Here is an 18,736-nt window from a genome sequence, read left to right as displayed (position 1 = left end):
TGCTGTCTTCACCTTGATGGTTGACTATTGTAGGGAGTAGTGTGGCTGGATTGGAAGGTGCACCGTTACCTAGTTTCTTGGAAAGGATCAGTAACTTGCCATGTTTCCTCTTCCCTAGATTGGAGACAGGACATCCAAGTCCCTTTTTCTTTCTTTCTTCCTTCCTTTCTTCCTTCCTTCCTTCCTTTCCTTCCTTCCTTCCTTCCTTCCTTCCTTCCTTCCTTCCTTCCTTCCTTCCTTCTTTCTTTCTTTCTTTAGAGCTTCATGATTATATACAGTAGTTGGGCACATCCCAACAAACTCACATTCATGGAAATAGATTTCATTTCAAGCACCCAAACCCTCTAGTCCTCTTGCCTCCCTGCAGCAGCAGTCCGGCTGCAGCAAAATAACGGGGGGGGGGGGGGGGGGGGGTGATGAACAACTTGTGTACATTGATACAGCAGGAGTGGGAGCCGTTTATTGTAGGACCGGAGGGGTATATATACATTACACACAGCTTATCTTAATTAACATAAACTAGATACAGCAGCAAACCAATAAGGAATCTCCACACTTAATGGCTCGCTGGCGTTACTTCTCAAACCACTCCCTTTGGCAAAGCTCCAGGCGCCATCTTGACTTGTTTACGGACTCTAACACCTCCCCTTCTCCTTCCTCTATTAGACTTCCTTTTGCTCATCTATTAAATCATATTTGATTGGTTCTTTCTGTAATCCTTGCTCCCCCTTTCCTTTATTTTACTCTAGCTTCCACATATGAGAGAAAACATTCAAAATATTCAAGCTTTGAGTTTGAGTTTGGCTTCTTTCACTTAGCTTGATAGCCTCCATTTCTATCCATTTACCAGCAAATGCCATAATTTCATGCTGAGTAGAACTACACACACACACACACACACACACACACACACACCATAGTTTCTTTCTGTCCCTTAGTTGCACTAAGCTCCAGAAACTGTTTGGTTTCAGAATGGTTTCCAAATATAAGAAAAGTGAACTTAAAAATATAAGTATTATTTCATGTTAGCATATTTTCCTAATCCTTGTTAGGACACTCCATACTTAGACTCTGTGTGGTCTTGAAGAGTCACCAGATGATATCAGAGATTCATTCAGATTTCTGAAGCCTGATGTGTATCTTAATATCAGTGATACTAGAAATAGAAATAAGAAGCATGGAAGCTTCCAGAAGAACTTATCACTTCTGTAGCTGCCAGCCACCTCAGTGTCTTCTCACTTTCTCTTCTACTTTAAAGGCCCAAGTGTTAACTTTATAAATAATGCTACCAAGCTGCGTGAAGCTAATGTCCCTGGTGCTTGGGGAGGTTTGAAATTAAAGCAAACATCATGAAGATTTTAAGAAATAGAAATGAGTTACAGAGGTGGAGACCTGAATGGGTTCGTGTGTGCTGGGCTTCTGTCTGTCAACATTGGAAATTTTAAAAGAAAAGACCATTAAAAACATTCTCCTGACAAGAAAGAGTGGCTATTTGCAAACCTACTTCCCTTTCCTAACCCTATTGATATGAAAACAAGATCAGTTTCATCAATTTTAAAGGGAACCCAAAGTTCTTGAATAACAATTTCACTTATCTTGAAGGTTTTCATTTGATTCATGGTAAATTGAACAATTACAATAAAATGTCTTTCTCTCCTTTTCCTGTCCTTAGTAATATCGAGTAAATTTTAAATTTTACCTTTTCAAAAAGACCACAAATTCCCATACTAAATATTGTATGTATATAGTTGCAAAGAGCAACTTGTATATTTCTTTTCTTGGTTCTCAATGTCTTTTCAACCTGCCAATACAGTAAGCTAAATTGTTTTGTCTAAATAGCATTTTGTGGCAGATGATTATTCCAACATGAATAAAGTTCTCATTTTATGTATCTATTTGATGGTGCTGGGGATTAAACCCAGGGCCTTGTGCATGCTAAGCAAGCATTCTACCACTAAACTACACTACCAGCCCTGAACTGCTCATTTTAAACAGGAAGGCCTAGATGTGTACCACCAGTTCTCAGAAACAGGCAGGACTGTGTTTTGATGCCATTAATGCCTTCTGATTATCAAACTGCTATGTCCATGCTAATTGCTAAATCCTGTGGGATCTCACTAAGATGAGATACAGCCAAGAATCAAGAGTAAAACTCCAATTCAGCAGAGGTGGTGCTTTTAACATCTTAAGACCATATTCATTATAGCTATGACGTTAAGTTGGAAGAGGCAGAAGCCATTCATTCGTTAATGATTACCTGAGTGAGGTGAGAGCAACCTGTCCTGATGCAGGAAGTTAACTTTTCTGTTTCCCCTTTAGGTCACTTCCAACTCCAGAATGTCATACCATTCCTAGATTACTGTGGGCAAAATTAAGCTGAAGATTCAGTCACTTGGAATTAAAATGACATTTTCTTTCAGTTCCCCTGCATGGTGGAAACAAAGCTGTCTGTCTGTATCCCATGCTTACCCTTCATAACCTAGCCTGATGTCTTGGTGCCGCTTAGGGAGAGCTTTTCCATCACTGTTGAGCTTTCAAGGTGCTGGATTCATCCTCCTCAGACAACCATTCTTTGTCTTCTAATCTTGCTTTTTCATCATTTTGTCTTATTTTTTTAATGGATACATGAAAACACAAAAAAAATGTCTATTAATGGAGTACCCTGTGATGTTTGAATATAAGTATGTATTATTTTATTGTTTAAATAGGTTGAAACATATGCATCTCCTCAAATATGTTTCATTTCATTATGATGAAAACATTCAAAATCTTTCTTCTAAACTTTTTGAGCTATCTCGTACAATATCAATAGTCTCCCCAGTGGGCAAACTGTAACTTAACACTGTCAATAGACCTCTGCCCATCCCACCCTGCCCCTGCTCTCCCTGGTCTCTAGTATTCATCATTCTATTTTTTACTTCTGTGGGCCCAATTTCTTTAAATTTCACAGTTAAGTGTGATCCATGTGATACTAGTCTTTCTGTGCCTGGCTTATTTCACTTAAAATATTAATCTCTAGTTCCATCATGTCACAAATGACAGGGTTTCACTCTCTTTTATGGCTGAATGTGATATAGGTACCACATTTTTTTCTCTATTCATTAGTTGGTGGACACGAAAGTCATTTCCATTTCTAGGCTATTGTGAATGCTGCTGTGATAGACATGGGAATGTAGGGACCTCTTCAACATACTGGTTTCATTTCCTTTGGACACACAGCCAAAGTGGGATTACTGGATCATATAGTAGCAGTTCAACATTTAATCTTTTGTGGAACCATTCTCCATAATAGCTTTGCAGTTGCTAATTTTACAGTGGAAAAAAAAGGAATGTTTGGGTAAGATAATTTTAATCTTTTCTGAATTAAGTTGACTAATCTGGTTTTAAAGCAAATCAGTAAATACTTCCTATTATTTTCCCACCCAAAAGTGTACAAGGTTATCCTTTTTCCTATGTCCTCCCCCTTTTCTTGGCTTTTAGTCTGGATTTTAGTTGCATTGAGGATGAACAATATCCTTGTAGTATTTATTTCCAGAATAAGACTAGTCAATTTTTCTTTGCTTTTGGTTTCTGCTGCTCTTGCTAATTTTTGTTTCATTTTGGCGGGGGGTCTTAAACAACATGCTGAATTGAAAGTCATTGGAAAAATTTCCCCCAAAGTGCTTCCTTATCCCTAATCAGTGCGTGGAAAGGACTCTCTGTTCTTATCAATAAAATAGCTTTCTGGCTATTAGCCAATCCTGTTCTACTCCCACACTAAGGAAATGCCTGCAGATTGCAGAGGATTAGAGATTTTAGTGAACATTTCCTTTCACTGCACTCAGTCCTGGGAAGCACGATTTTGAGACAGAAAGACATAGAGACAGGCACAAAAAGAAAAGCTCAACCTGACAGAGGAAAGGAACAGGCAGAGATGAAGGCTGAAAGAGATAGCAAGAAGGGGAGAGTGGGGCCAGAGAGACTAGCAGAAGGTACAGAGAGGGGAGAGCACTGAGGAAGAGAAAGTAAGAGAACATAGAGGGAGACAGAGCAAAAGAGAAGCAAAGGGGGCTGTGATCATTTTTCAAATAGAAACATACTATGTTTGAGAACCATCTAATAACCTATGCTGGCTGGGCATGGTCTCACACCTGTAAACCCAGTGGTTAGGGAGGCTGAGGTAGGAGGACCACAAGTTCAAAGCCAGCCTCAGTAACTTATTGAGGCCCTAAGCAACTCAGTGAGACCCTATGTCAAAAAATAAGAAGGGCTGGGTATGTGGCTCAGTGGTACTTAAATAAATAAATAATCTATGCCCTTTAAATCAGTCCCAAACATACAGATCTTTTGAGCCCATGTCTTCTGTGAGAGAAAAGCGAGCTGGAGGTGTCCCTATGACAGGCCAGATTTCCCTGCCGAGGATGAGAAAAATTCAGCTGAAGATTATAGTCAGTAGATGATCAGAATAAATGCTTTGAAATCACCTGCCAAGACATCAAACCCATATTAACCATCCAAAGAACCTTCCAAAGCAATGTCATTTTTAGAAAGCATGTTAATGAAATTGGGTGTGATGAAATGGAAGCGATTCTCTTGTTTGGTTTTATGAAAATGAGTCCATCTCGTGAAATGGATCCATTTCCCATTTCTCAACATCTTATCAGAGGATGCCATTGCAGTGGGGACCAAGAGCTCCCTTTCCAATTTAATGGGAAATCAAAGGCGCAGAGCCACCTGCACAGGCGAAAACCAACAACTCTGAAGGATGACCCTTCAGTGGAAATGCATTCTGGGGCAGGCCATGTGTTTTCCCGGGACTCGTGTTTCAACCCCAGTGTCGTTCCCTGTACTTTATCTCAGTAAGATCCTGGCTTAGGCTGTTCTCTACTCAGTGTCAGCAGTGGGCAAACAATAATTGTCAGAGCTCAGATTTCTCTAAGACCTCATCTTCTCAAAGTGGATATTATAGGTGTAAAGACCAGTGAAGTTGATAATGAAATAGCAAGTATTCCTTTAGGATTTTGATGTCGGAGAAAGGAACTCATTGTCTCCATTGCCAAGAAGCTGTCAAATCTGCTTTAATTATGATTAATAACGTACACATACCTGAGAAGGTTTTTTTTTTCCTCTCTCTCTCATGCTGACTTTCTTAAAATGCCTCTTTGCTAAATATTATCTCAGAAGCCAGTGCAACTGTAGCTTTAGGGACAGACTGGGACAGTGTTGCTGTATGCAATGGTGTTTATAAACATTTCTGCTTGGCTGAATCCATCAGGTTCCAACATCTCTCTGTGTGTAATTACTTTTCTTTGCAGGCTTTTTTCTTTTTCTTTTCTTTTCTTTCTTTTTTTTTTTTTTTTACTTAGTGGAGAATTAAATGGGGAGTAATTATAATATTGATGTAACAGTTGAGAAAGAAGCTCATATTAATTGTGAATTGCAGCTAAATCAGTGTAATAGAGCTATCTTTTTTTAAATTTTAATGGACACAGTACCTTTATTTTATTTATTCATCTTTATGTGGTCCTGAGGTTCGAACCCAGTGCCTCACACGTGCAAGATGGGTGCTCCATCACTGAGCCACAACTCCAGCCCCTAATAGAGCTACCTTGATAGTTATAGTTTAGTAAACAACCTCAACCACTGTTAATCAGACACACACACACACACACACACACACACACACACACACACTATCAAATGAAGATCATTTATGGTGGAATTCTATGATGCCCAGTTAGCTCTGCATTATTTAGACAGAAAGTGATTTTCTAAAGTATGTGTATTTGAAGAGGATATTATAAAGAGGTATGAATTTTGTACAGGTTTTGACCTCTTTTTTAAAATCTAGACATATGTTTTGCTTATTCTTGTTAACATTCCCAGAGTGTTTTATATTTGCAAATTGCTTTACTCTGGTTTTGCTAGTTATTCCCAATGCTAATACACACCTGACCTCATTCTATTGTTTAGGTAAAGTTAACAGGCCTCAGAATTCAGTGAGTTGATGGCTTCATCTCTGGCTTAATTAGACAGTTTAAGCTCTAATTGGCTGGTGTTAAGTCAATCAATCAGTGAGAGGGTTGCACATACACTCATTGGGAATTGTGGGAGCAATTGATCTAGTCAGCACCAGACACTTCAGCAGAAATCGCTTATTCAGAGCAAAACTATATGTTGCAGAGGGCCCTGGCAGTGAGTGTCTGTGAATTCCTGGTCAGTGCTGTGGCAGTTCCACCCTATCTGTGTGCAGAATTTGAGGAAAAGCACATTGCCCGATCCCCTGTGCAGCCGAAGGAAAACATGTTAGAATTAAGTGTGTTTGCTCACCAGGATAAAGACAGAGGTAACTGTCAACTAGAATAAAATTTGCCTTTTGGAAAGGGAAGCAAAGGCAAATTTGAAGGCACAGATATCGTGAGACTGCTGTGTGGGCAAGCGTTCTGGAAATGTTGGTATTGGATGGAGCATAGACTCATATACATTCTGAATCCATTGGTTTGTGAATTCCTCAAAGGAAGGACTGGGTCACACCTGTCTTTGTATCTATTATAGAGTCTAGCCCTGGGCCTCATGTGCTGCATTTACTGAATGAATACATAAAACACTTGTTCTCAGAGTGGCTAAACCATTGCTCAAAATGTGAATTTCTTTAAAACTTCGTATTTGTCATTGCATGGCCATTTATCATATTATTTAAACTTGGTCCAAAACAATGTCCCCAAGTCAACCTGCTCCTGTAGGGAATATGCACAAGAATGTGCTTGTATCACTCTATATACATGGGTTGGTTTTCAGGATACCCACCTTGAAGGGATTAGAATCATTTAGTGGCACGAATTCTGATATGTGTAGAAAAAAAAATACCAGCCATTGACACAATGCAGATGAATTCTGAAGATTGATATTGGCTACATGTAGCTTCATTATGTATTCTCTACACTTCTATGAATGTTTAAAAATGTTCCTATTAAAACATTAAATAAAATAATCAGCCGCATAACTTATATTCTCACCTTGTACATTTGGATTCACAGACTTGTAGGGCTGCCAAATACTCTAAAAGAGCCATTTAGTTCCTATCCTTTTCTTTGCCTGAGGGGGAACAGAAGATATGATGATGGGAAGAGGTTTGCAAAATGGATAGCAACAGAGCTGGTGAAAGAACCAACAAGGAACTTATTTTTCATGGCTTTGGCTATTTTAAAGACAGCATGATAAATCAGTGATATGATAAATAAATCCAGGAATCAATGTTAACCTGTATATCCAGACAATGGAGGGAAATGGTTTTTAATGTAGTCTTGAATTTTCTTCTTGTTGATTTTGGGGCATTAGATTGGTTTAGTTTATAGCACCCCAGAGTCCCTCCCTGCGTGGTGTAGACCCTGCCAACCTCGCTGAGCTCTTCTGTAATTTTCGTTCTGGTTTATCATGGTCCAGATGGCTTTTCTGACCCTTGAATATGCCACAATTATTCCTACCAACAAGCCTTTGCACTTTGCTTCTCTTTGACTGGAACTCTCCTTTGACCATATCTTCATAAGGCTGGTTCCTTCTGACTCTTATTATTTTAAATGAATTTTATTTATTTATTGAACAGTTTTAAGTTCACAGCAAAGTTTGGGGGAAAGTATAAAAAAATTCCCATTTATCCTATTCCCACACATGTACAGCCTTCCCAGTATCAACAACCCACCCCAGAGTGGTACATTTGTTACAAATAATTAACCTACACTGAGACATCATCAAAACCCTCATTCCTAGGGTTCACTCTTGGTTTGGTACATTCTAAGGGTTTTGACAAATGTACAATGGCCTGAAGCATCATATAGAATAGTTTCACTGCCCTAAAATTTCTCTGTACTCCATCTCTTCCTCTAACCCCTGATTACTATTTAGTTATCTATGCATTACCTTTTCAGAGAAGCCCATCCTCAACAGCCTAGCTAAAAATAGCAGTCTGTCTTGGCCCTGGACATTTTGTACCCCTTATTTTCTTCCATTTTCTAATACCTGGAATTATTATGTCAATTTGGCTACGTGGTTTTTTTCTTATCTGTCTTTTATAAGATCCCTGAGTAGAATATATTGATCACTGCTTCATACCTTAACTCCTAAAGCTATGTCTGGTATATGTAAATCCTCAACAAATATTTGTGGAGTGTATGAATCTACTGTGTTTAGAGAGGAAGACAATCACATTCATAAAATGATCTGGTAAGTGCCAGCATAAAGCATGCTGCTATGAGAACCAAATGAAGCCCTGTCTAACTCAGACCTGGAGAAACAAGGAAGCCTTCCCAGAGAAAAGTACCATCAGACGAAGATTCAAATATAGGGGAGTTGGCCTAGGAGTGAATGCTACCAATGCCCCACTCACATCATCTTGGCATTCACCGTCACTGTGCCTCCAACTCAGTTCTTTCTACATGTCTGCAGGCCTTTTGTTGCTGGCAGGCAGAAAGTGCTGGGGAGTTAAGTTACTTCCCAGGAGCAGCCCACAACCAGTGACTAATGGGAGCAAGTAGGTAAGTACCCCAGCTTCCTTGCTTCTGAGATCCCCCAGGGAAATGGAGCCTCCATTGGTCACGATGTGAACCCATTCAATGGTCACCCATCATCAGCTGCCTTCTCTTCCCCACCTCACATCCACACCCACCCTGCATGTGCTTCCTGACATCACCCACTGAAACCTTTGTTTCAGGTTCTGCAACTTTGGACATCTGGCAAAGAAAAAAAGAGCAAGGTCATTCTGGACAAAGACAACAGCTTTTATAAGAAGTCCAGACTTGTTTTGAGTATAAGAAATTAATTTTGGATAAGTTGTGATCTGAGTGTTAGGAAATGAAGTTAGAAAAAATATCAGACTGGCTTATTTGTCTCTTATATGGGTTTTCCCGGGAATAGTGGTAGTAGATCTGTACCATTCTATCTGAACTTCTCTGTATGTGAACAAGAATATATGTTTGTCTGTATGTATGTATCATGGGTTTTCCTCAATGCTGAAATCTGCAGTTCTAGAATACAGCAGAAGTACCTGGCTTAGGCTGGGAATTATACCCACACTCTTGTTCCTCTTTGGATCTCCTCATCAAATGTACTAATTAGACACAGCAGTAATATGGGCAAATCAAGTTTTGTATGTGAAATCAAAATGAGAAAAAAAAAACCCAGCCAACATAAAATAATTGGTACCTTGATCTGAATAAAGACCTGAACAGCCTGTCAGGAATAATATGGCCTGTGCCTTTGGCCTTCCCCCGCTGCCTGGCAAATTTGGTGGCAAGAAGCTATCTGTGGCTTCCAAAGTGCTTTGGGTCCCGACGTCCCTGACCTCATGCCTTTTTCAAAGGGGAATCTTCAGAGAAACCCACGCTACATTTAACTTCAGGAGCTCTCTCGTGGGCTTGTGTCTAACCAGACACAGCCCATCTGAATATTTCCTGCATGCTAAGCAGACCATTGTCAGCCGCTTCCTCTAGGCTAGATTGTTATAAATGCTGTTTATGATCCTGCTATGACAACTGTGAAGGACATGGCAAAGAATTTATCACAGGATTATTCATCCACCAGCAGAATACCTAATAAGATTCTAAATGACCCAAGATGATAATAAGATCTAGCTTGTAGCAATAAGGTATTAATAAACTGCTTTTTTCAATAAGGGAGAATCCTGGCATCATTACCCTGACATATTTGTTTTGCTTATATTTTGTGAACAAAGTAGGGCTGCTGGATTGAATAGTAAATTTATAAAAACCCCTGATGTATGAAAAATACAACCCACGTGAAGTGAAACCCATAGGTTAAAGTCAAGAGCACAGTGTTTGCCTATGACATCCAAGTGCCTGACTCCCAAGCCATCGATTCTAATTGTTCCATGCCATTTGCCTTTGTATTTAAAAATTATATAAGAATAATATATCGCCTGCTGTTGACCACAAGGCCATAATTCAAATGAAGAAATTTAGTAAAATCATAAACCAAGAAAAGTGCAGCGTGGATGAATAATGGATGAAGTGGGAACACTGAATTCAAAATGAAACCTGGGAATCTGCTGCATGTCCCTGTTTTGGAAATAAAACTATTCAATATTAAATTAACAAAAAAAAAATGGGTCCCATTCATTGTCACTTAACCAGTCCGAGTGAGGAAGAGTATCAGAGATTCAAGAGCCTGCTGTTACTAATTTTTTAAATAGCAGAATCTAGAAGAGTTGGCTCTTCCCTTGGAGGTGTGAGTGCACCCTGCTTTGGTTTTGCCTTTCTGCCTCACAGTTTCTCTGCAGCTGCACTGTGCAAGGACAAGACCCAAAAGGCTCAAGATGCTTTTACTTACTTTCTGGCAAGATAGTCTTGTGCCTTAGAAGGTGTGTTCTGGTGAATTAAATACATCAGAGCAATATCAGTAGAGAAGTTAGCAATGTTCTTATTTATGAGATCTAATGTACACATAATAAAATGCACAATTCCTAAGGGTATAGAGTTTGAAGAGTTTTAACCAGTCAATTTCTGGAACCCACCACTCAAAACAAGTTATGGAACATTTTCAACTTCTAGAAAGTTCCCTTGTGCACCATTCCTTTAAGCATCCCGCATTCTCCAGCCCTGGCAATGGTTGTTCTGACTTCTGCCACTGGATTTGCTTGTTGAACGCCACATAAATGGAAACATGCAGTGTATACTTTTGTGCCTTCTTTTTCTTACTCAACACCGTATTTTTGAGAGTCACTCATGTCGGTGTGTGATTATTATCCACTCCTTTTTGCTGCAATGTGGATATACCACACTGAGTTTATCCATCTTCTTGTTGATGCACATGTGGGGCCGTTATGAATAAAGCTGCTATAAACATGCACCAATATTTTGTTAACTCTAAGTGGATCGTGACCTAGATATAGATGCTAAAAGCGTAAAACTGCTAAGAGAAAATAGAGGAAAATCTTTATAACCCTAGGGATAAACAAATTTTCCTAGATAAGACACCAAAAACATAAACTAAAATAAACAAGTGATAAATGAGACTTCATCAAAATAAAGAACTTGTGCTCTTTGTGTATGAGTCTTTTTGTGAATCCACTTTTATTCATCTCAGGCACCTCTTACTAGGTCACAGGGTAGATATTTAAGAAATAGCCAATTGTTCTCCAATGGTTGATGCATCTTACACTTCCACCAACTGTCTGAGAGTGTTCCACATATGCCACGCCCTTTTCAACACTTAGTGTTGTAAGTTTCTCTGGGCTGTTCTGGTGGCAGAACGTTTGAGCAGGCAGCTAGCTCATTGTGATATTTAATTATCAATTATAAACATAAAAATCACCAAACAGGTAGACTGGTGACTGATTAGATTTCACAATTCCCAAACTTCCTTTTGTGTAAAGCTCACAGATTGAACATTTAAGGCAGGATATTCTGATCCCTGCATTATGCTTGGATCTCATTCCTTTAGTATTTGTCTCCAGTTCCAGCTCCTTTGCCCACTTTGTAGACCTAATTCTTTTTTTTTTTTTTTTTTAAAGAGAGAGTGAGAGAGGAGAGAGAGAGAGAGAGGGAGAATTTTTTAATATTTATTTTTTTTTTAGTTATCGGCGGACACAACATCTTTGTTTGTATGTGGTGCTGAGGATCGAACCCGGGCCGCACGCATGCCAGGCGAGCGCGCTACCGCTTGAGCCACATCCCCAGCCCCCTGTAGACCTAATTCTTATAAAAGATTTTAACACACATTTAATGAGGATTCTGTCTGATTGGTCTAAAAAAATCACACAATAAAATGACTCAAACTTTAGGGAACATGACGAAAATTATAAAAGAGTATTATTTTATGTAGAAGAGAAGATTTGAAAGGATCCTAATCCTGTTTGTTTAAAAAGTGGCTTGTCCAAAGCCCACCCTAGGGCATGGGTGGAGATGATAGTCTAGGGTAAAGCGCATGCGAGGCCTTCTCAACAAATTCCATTTGGGAATGGAAATAATGAACCTGCTGCTTGGTATTCACCATAAGAATCTCTTGACAAATAAAAATCAGGACTTTAACTTCTCTTTAACATGAATTTATACAATTTTCAGCCCACTGTGTGGGACCCACTTGCGCATGGAATGGAACCTACTGAGTTGTGATGAAAGTCCCTCTATTCCTTCTTTCTGTCACTCATGGGTCACATGAAAATGGCCCTCTAGTCCAGGATGGATATCCTCAGGACAGAACTTAAAGAACTCAAGGACAGAACTTAAAGCCAGAAGCCTCCAAGTGTCTGATGACTGCACTGTCCCCTTCTAAGAAAAATAGCCAAAGGCTGTGTGCGGAACACTGTTTGCCCTGCCACACAGGACCTTGCAGCCCTGGCCCCATTTGACGGCCTAGAAATTGCTATCATTACAAAAGTACTTAGCTATAGGCCGGGCACGATAAAAACGATGCTAAAATGACAGTAACAACAGACATTGATTAAACACATCACAGCAACTCTGTGGTCCGCAGCTTAATACCTTTGTTAGGAAGACAACGCCTAATTATCTTCACTGTCTTGTTTGGTTTGCTGTACTCTGCCACTAGGGGGTAGCAGCATTGCTATTGTTTCAACTTAAGTCAATGCAAATTTTGTTTACAGTTCTTAATCTTTCTAGGGGCATTTTTTCCCCTTCCATTTAGAATGGATATAAGTGATCTTCCAGCGATTTTTAGATAGTAATTCAATTATTTAAGAGATGAACCTGGTGTCTCATAAATGCTGCAGAAGTACAGTGACATAATTTTCTTTTTCCTTTCAATCCATTATTTTATGTCTTCATTAATTATTCTATTTGTAATAGTTTTGCTTGTTAAAAGAAGTGTCTACTGTCAGTAATAAATTATTAGCACATTCCTTCTGTACTTTGCACTTGCCTATAGCACTTAGTTTTTCCACATCTATAGGAGCAGGTGTTATATTTGGGAATTCTTAGAGGAAGAGGACTTGTATCTTGTGTACTGGGGAACATGGCAGAAGACAATCACTCTGACTCCCAAGGATCTTAAAGTCTGGTTATGAAGATGAAATGTCTGCACATTAACTGGACTTATGAGTCTAAAACAGGAGTGTTAAAAAAAAACTCCCAGCATTTTAGAGAATTTATCAATTGCTCTTTGTAATTTGGTTAAATTTTTTGCTTCATATAGTTTGAAGTAATGTTCTTTGGTTCATTCAATCTCATGATTGTTGTATCTCCCTGGAGAATTGGTCCTTGTATTTCTCATAAACTGGGGACTTCCTTAACTTCTAATGAGGGTTTGTCCCCTTCATTTTTTTTTTAATCTTAATAGTTTTAAACTTTCTTTGGGTTTGTATTTGACTGATATATCTATTCCCCATTCTTCCCTCCCAGATTTTTGGGTCATTATATTTCATGTATGTCTCTTCCAGTAAAACTATAACTGAATTATTAAAAACACAAGAATGACAGCCATTACAGTACATAGAGGTCCATGGAGATAGCACCGGGCAAGTTGGAGCCGGATGGACCCCGGGCGACTCTGTGCCTTGCTGAGGAAAAGCAACTAAACATGGGCAAAGGAGAGTCTAAGAAGCTGAGAGGCAAAATGCCATCCTATGCATTCTTTGTGCAGATTTGCTGGGTGGAGCACAAGAAGCACCCAGATGCTTTAGTCAGCTTCGCAGAGTTTTGTAAGAAGTGCTCACAGAGGCAGAAGACCATGTCTGCTAAAGAGAAAAGAAGACTTGAAGACATGGCAAAGGTGGACAAGTCTTGTGGTAAAAGAGAAATGAAAACCTATATCCCTCCTAAAGAGGAAACGAAAAAGAAGTTCAAGGATCCCAACGCACCCAAGAGGCCTCTGTTGGGCCTTCTTCATATTCTGTTCTGAGTATCGCCCCAAATCAAAGGAGAACATCCTGGCCTACCTTTTGGTGATGTCGCAAAGAAATGGGAGAGATGTGGAATCCCACTGCTGCAGATGACAAGCAGCCTTACAAAAAGAAAGCTGCTAAGCTGAAGGGAAAATCAGAAGGGATATGGCTGCCTACCGAGGTAAAGACACACCAGATGTGGCAAAAAAAAAGGGGAGTTGTTAAGGCTGAAAAAGCAAGAAAAAGAAGGAAGAGGAGAAAGATGAAGAGGAAGAGGAAAATGAAGAAAGTGAAGAAGATGATGATGAATCAGTTGGTTCTGATACAAGTTTTTTTTCTGGAAAGCATTTAACCCCCCTGTACACACTCACTCCTTTTAAATAAAAAAGATTTTTAAACGTAAGGCTGTGAAAGATTTGTTTTTAAACTGTACAGTGTCTTTTTTGTAGAGTTGCGCTACTGAATTTGTCTCCATATCCCTGTCCTGGTGGTATTTTCAATGACCACTAACCTTGCTTTGTAGTGTATGGAAATTTAAGGTGGGTTCTTGATGGGAACACAGCATGGATTAGTTATATATGGGGACAGTAGTTTTTCATCTTCAGTTGTCTCTGATGCAGCTTTATACAAAATAATTGTTGTTCTATTAACCGAATACCACTCTAATTGCAAAAAAAATTGTAGCTGTTTTGTTGACATTCTGAATACTTCTAATATCATTAAAAGAAAAGAACATTTGTCTTTAGCTGCCGAGTTTAGTCATTTGAATTTCATGATTTAAACATGATTTCTCTGGACTCTTTTCAATCATCTTGTTTGTTGTTTCAGTATTCTGTGCCTTTTCTTGGCTTACTTCTTTCTCTTGCTCCCTCCTTGCCCCTCTCCTTCTCCTTCTCTTTTCCCTCTCTCCCTCCCTCCCTCTCCACCCTCATTTGCTTCTCTTAGATAAACTAGATTTCTCTTTATTCCTTTTTCCTGCCCCTGCTTGTTTTATTTCTTATCTTTCAGTGGTCATTAAATTTTTAACAAGCATTCTTAAAGTCAAAATGTAGTATTTTCCCTTCTCCCAAATAATATCCAAAGATTCATCTTACCATCAATGCTATTTTCCCCCAGAATTTTGATTCTTTGTTAAAAACAAGTCATGTTTACCATTGGTTTTTCAGTGAAAGCTTTAGATTTATCTCACACATTTATTAATTTCTTGCCTCACTACCTGGCAACGGTATGCCTTCATTCTGAATTCAGTTCTCTTCCTACCACAGTACCTCCTTTAGTGGTTCTTTCAGCAAGGTAGGGAAGAGGAAAGTCTCAAAATCTTCATTTGATTGAAAATGTCTTTATTTTGTCATTCTACATGAGTGATCATTTTTGCTGATTTCTTCTCAGCACTTTGAAGATACTGTTTGTTTCTCTTCTGGTCTTCAAATATTTGTGTCAAAATACAGCGTACATATAAGAAAGCACATGCCGCATGAATGCAGCTCAATGCACACATGTGATCAGAATTTAACTCAAGAAATCCAATGTGTAGCCAGCACCCCAGAGGCCCCCAATCTCCCTGTTAGCTACTGTCCCCCAAAGGCTAAACATTATCTAGACTTCTACCAACACAGATTTTTTAAAAAATACTAATTCAAATAACAAACAAGGTTTTTTGTTTTTTTTTTTTTAGAAAAAATCAATACATAATGTACATATTTATGGGGTACAGTTTGATTTGATACCTGTATGCAATGCGTAAAGATTAAATCAGGGTCATTAGCACTTTCCTAGCAAATAGTTATCGTGTGTGTGTGTGTGTGTGTGTGTGTGTGTGTGTGTGTGTGTGTGTTGGGAGCCTTCAAATTCCCTGTGCTGTGGAACAATAGAACTTGTTCGCCCTATCTAACTGCACTTTGACAAAGGTTGTCCAATTTCCCTCAATTCTTCCTCCCTACTGTTTTCCTGGCCTCTAATGACCACTGTTCAATGTTCTAGGTGAAATCAACTTTTTTATGTGAGCAAGATTGTGCAGTATGTGTCTTTCAGTGTCTGATTTATTTCACTGAGCATAATGTCCTCAGGTTCCATTCAGGTTGCCACAAATAACAACATTTCATTCTTTTTAAATGACTGAATAATGTTCCTTTGTGTATCTAATCATATTTGAATAATATGCCTTTGTGTGTATAATCACATTTTCTTTACAACAAAGATTACTTTTGTTTTTTTTATTGGTGCTGAGAAACCTGCCATAAGTCTAGTCTTTATAGTCAATGTGCCTTTCAAACTCTGTCTTTTCTTTTGATATCTTATTTGTGATACTTTGCAGTTTCATTAGGATTTGTATAGCTGTAGAATTATTTTTATTCTATTTTATTGTGTTTCTTGGATCTAAAAATATGTTTTCCTAAGTTCTGAAAAATATCATCCATTATTTCTCTGAATATTGCTTCCTCTCATACTTTTTACTCCATCTTTCTGGAACTCTTCAGAAATATATACTGGATCATAATCTGTCCTCCATAACTTCTAACTTTTGTATCCTCTCTCATGTATCCTCCCCACCACCCGCCCTGTGTGTGTGTATGTATGGATATATATAATTTTTTTCTACAATATATTCTGTATAATTTTTGGATTTGTCTTCCCTTTTGTTGATTCTCTCCTGTTGTATATGATCTACTGTTAACCCTATTTGTTTGGGTTAAATTGAGTCCTTCAGAAAAGATATGTTAAAAAATAAAAGGTCTGATAAAACCAAAAATATAAATTAAAAAAAGATATGTCCTAACTTCCAGAAATGCAGGATGGTAGTACTATTCTACAAAAAGAGTGTTCATCTTCTGGAATGAGATCTTTCTTTAAAAACATTTTTCATCGGTGCATGATAATCACACATAATAGAAAGATTCACTGTTACATATTCATACATGTACACAATATAATGATATTATTTAGTCAATTATTTGGGCTGTTCCCTAGTACCGTTTCTTTCCCTCTCTTCTTCTCTCCCCTGATTCCCTTCCTCTACCAGTTTCCCTTCTGTTTTTATGAGCACCTCCTTATACATTTTTTTTCCCTTTCCTTTTTTTCTCTGTCACTTTCACATATGAGGAAAAACCTATGAACCTTGACTTTGAGTTTGGCTTATTTCACTTAACATAATGTTCTTAAGTTCCACTCATTTTCCTACAAATGACATAATTTTATTTTTTTTATGGCTGCATAAAACTCCATTGTGTGAGTATACCATGTTCTCTTTACCAATACATTCCACTGATGGACACCAAGACTGTTTCCATAGTTTGGCTATTGTGAATTGTGCTGCTATAAACATGGGTATGCATATTTAGAGTATGATCACTTTAATTCTTTAGGATGAATACTGAGGAGTGGTATAGCTGGGTCTACTCTTTTGAAAAATCTCCATACTGATTTCCATTGTGGTTGTACTAATTTATAATCTAACCAACACTGTAGAAGTGTTCTTTTTTCCTCACCTCCTCTCAATTATTATTATTTATATTCTTGATGGCTGCCTTTCTGACTGGAGTGAGATGAAATTCCACTGTAGCTTTGATTTGTAGAAAATAAGGCCTTTTTTTAAAAAAATGATCTTGGACCAAGAGATTTGAATTTTATTTCAGAACATCTTTGACCAACAGAAATAATATGCAGTTGGAAAATGCCCCTCTTTATTCTTAATCTAGAAGACATTTACTTTTATTTTATGGTGCTGGGGATCAAAACCAGGGTTTTGCACATGCTAAGCACAAAATCTACCACTGAGCTGTACTCCAGCCCTTAGCAAAATGTTTTCTCCAAGCATCTGTCTGTGGAGACTCAGTCATTCAGTGCTGACAAGACAGGTTGACCGTGGTGAATTTGTATCTGCCACAGGGGGAGGTGGTGTGTTACTAGTTCACAGAGGCACAGGCCATCTACTACAAAGCCCTTGTTCTCTATCCAATAGCCTTGTTCCTGTGGGCTCAGATATATCCTCTAACAGTGTATCAAATTCATTTGGAGATAACACAGGATTAACAGCTGAAATGAGACAATTACAACAGAAACTTGGGAAAGTTTCCAAAGCTCTGGCTGCGTCCATGTAAAGATTTTTCTTTCTTGTACAAACAGATAAGAGTATGACTGGTATTGTTAATCTTTTAGATACCAAGCAAAGTTGTTGCAGTTTCCCATAAAAGAACTGTATGGGGGAAATGAGAAACAGTAATTCTTCGTTTAGAGTCCTATTAGTTTAGAATCCCAGTTTCTGAGATTTTTTTCAACATGTGTCTCCATATATATATTAGGGAGAACTTGATACCTTCTATTCCAATTAAGGCAAGGGAACTGTAATTAGGTTAAATCAGAACCCACAATATCTGCCACTGAAAAATGAACAGACAGGATCTTTGGCAGCCCATTGCAGTGGTAAAGACTTAGCCACAAGGAGGGGATTACTTTTGTTGATCATCTGGACAGTTGAAGATTCCCACTCTGAGGCAAAGGGATGATGGAAAAGATCATTATAGGCACAGGGTCTTGTATAGAGGTAATAAAATTAAAATGAGGTTGTTTGTGTGGGTCCTAATCCACTATGGCTGGTATTCTTATAAGAAGGGGAAATTTGGACACAGAGACATGCCTGGGGGGAGGACTAGGGAGAAGAGGGAAGGAGAACACCATGAGAAGACTGGAGTGATAGTGTTATAAGTGAGAGAACATCTTGGGGCTATCAGAAGCTGAAAAAGACAAGGATTCTTCCTCACAGGCTTAAGAGGGAGCGTTGCTCTGCCAACACTTTGATTTCAGACTTGCAACCTCTAGAACAATGAGGTGATGCATTTCTGTTCTAAGGTGTCCAGTCTGTGGTCCTTTGTTATGACAGCCATGGTGTTATGACACCATTTATTTTAT

At 38.6% G+C, this 18,736-nt stretch overlaps 1 non-coding gene and 1 pseudogene across 1 annotated transcript; one reads left to right on the top strand and one right to left on the bottom strand.

Annotated features, from left to right (window-relative positions):
* Positions 1–1,897: 1,897 nt before the first annotated feature.
* Trnaa-agc (transfer RNA alanine (anticodon AGC)) lies at positions 1,898–1,969 on the bottom strand. The gene has a single exon. It is a non-coding gene; the product is annotated as a tRNA-Ala (tRNA).
* Positions 1,970–13,527: 11,558 nt separating this feature from the next.
* LOC143394767 (high mobility group protein B1 pseudogene) lies at positions 13,528–14,215 on the top strand (annotated as a pseudogene).
* The last annotated feature ends 4,521 nt before the right edge of the window (positions 14,216–18,736 follow it).

This window comes from Callospermophilus lateralis, chromosome 3 (genome assembly GCF_048772815.1).
Source record: "Callospermophilus lateralis isolate mCalLat2 chromosome 3, mCalLat2.hap1, whole genome shotgun sequence".
NCBI classification, from domain to species: domain Eukaryota; kingdom Metazoa; phylum Chordata; class Mammalia; order Rodentia; family Sciuridae; genus Callospermophilus; species Callospermophilus lateralis.
This window is presented reverse-complemented; position numbering and strand designations above follow the sequence as displayed.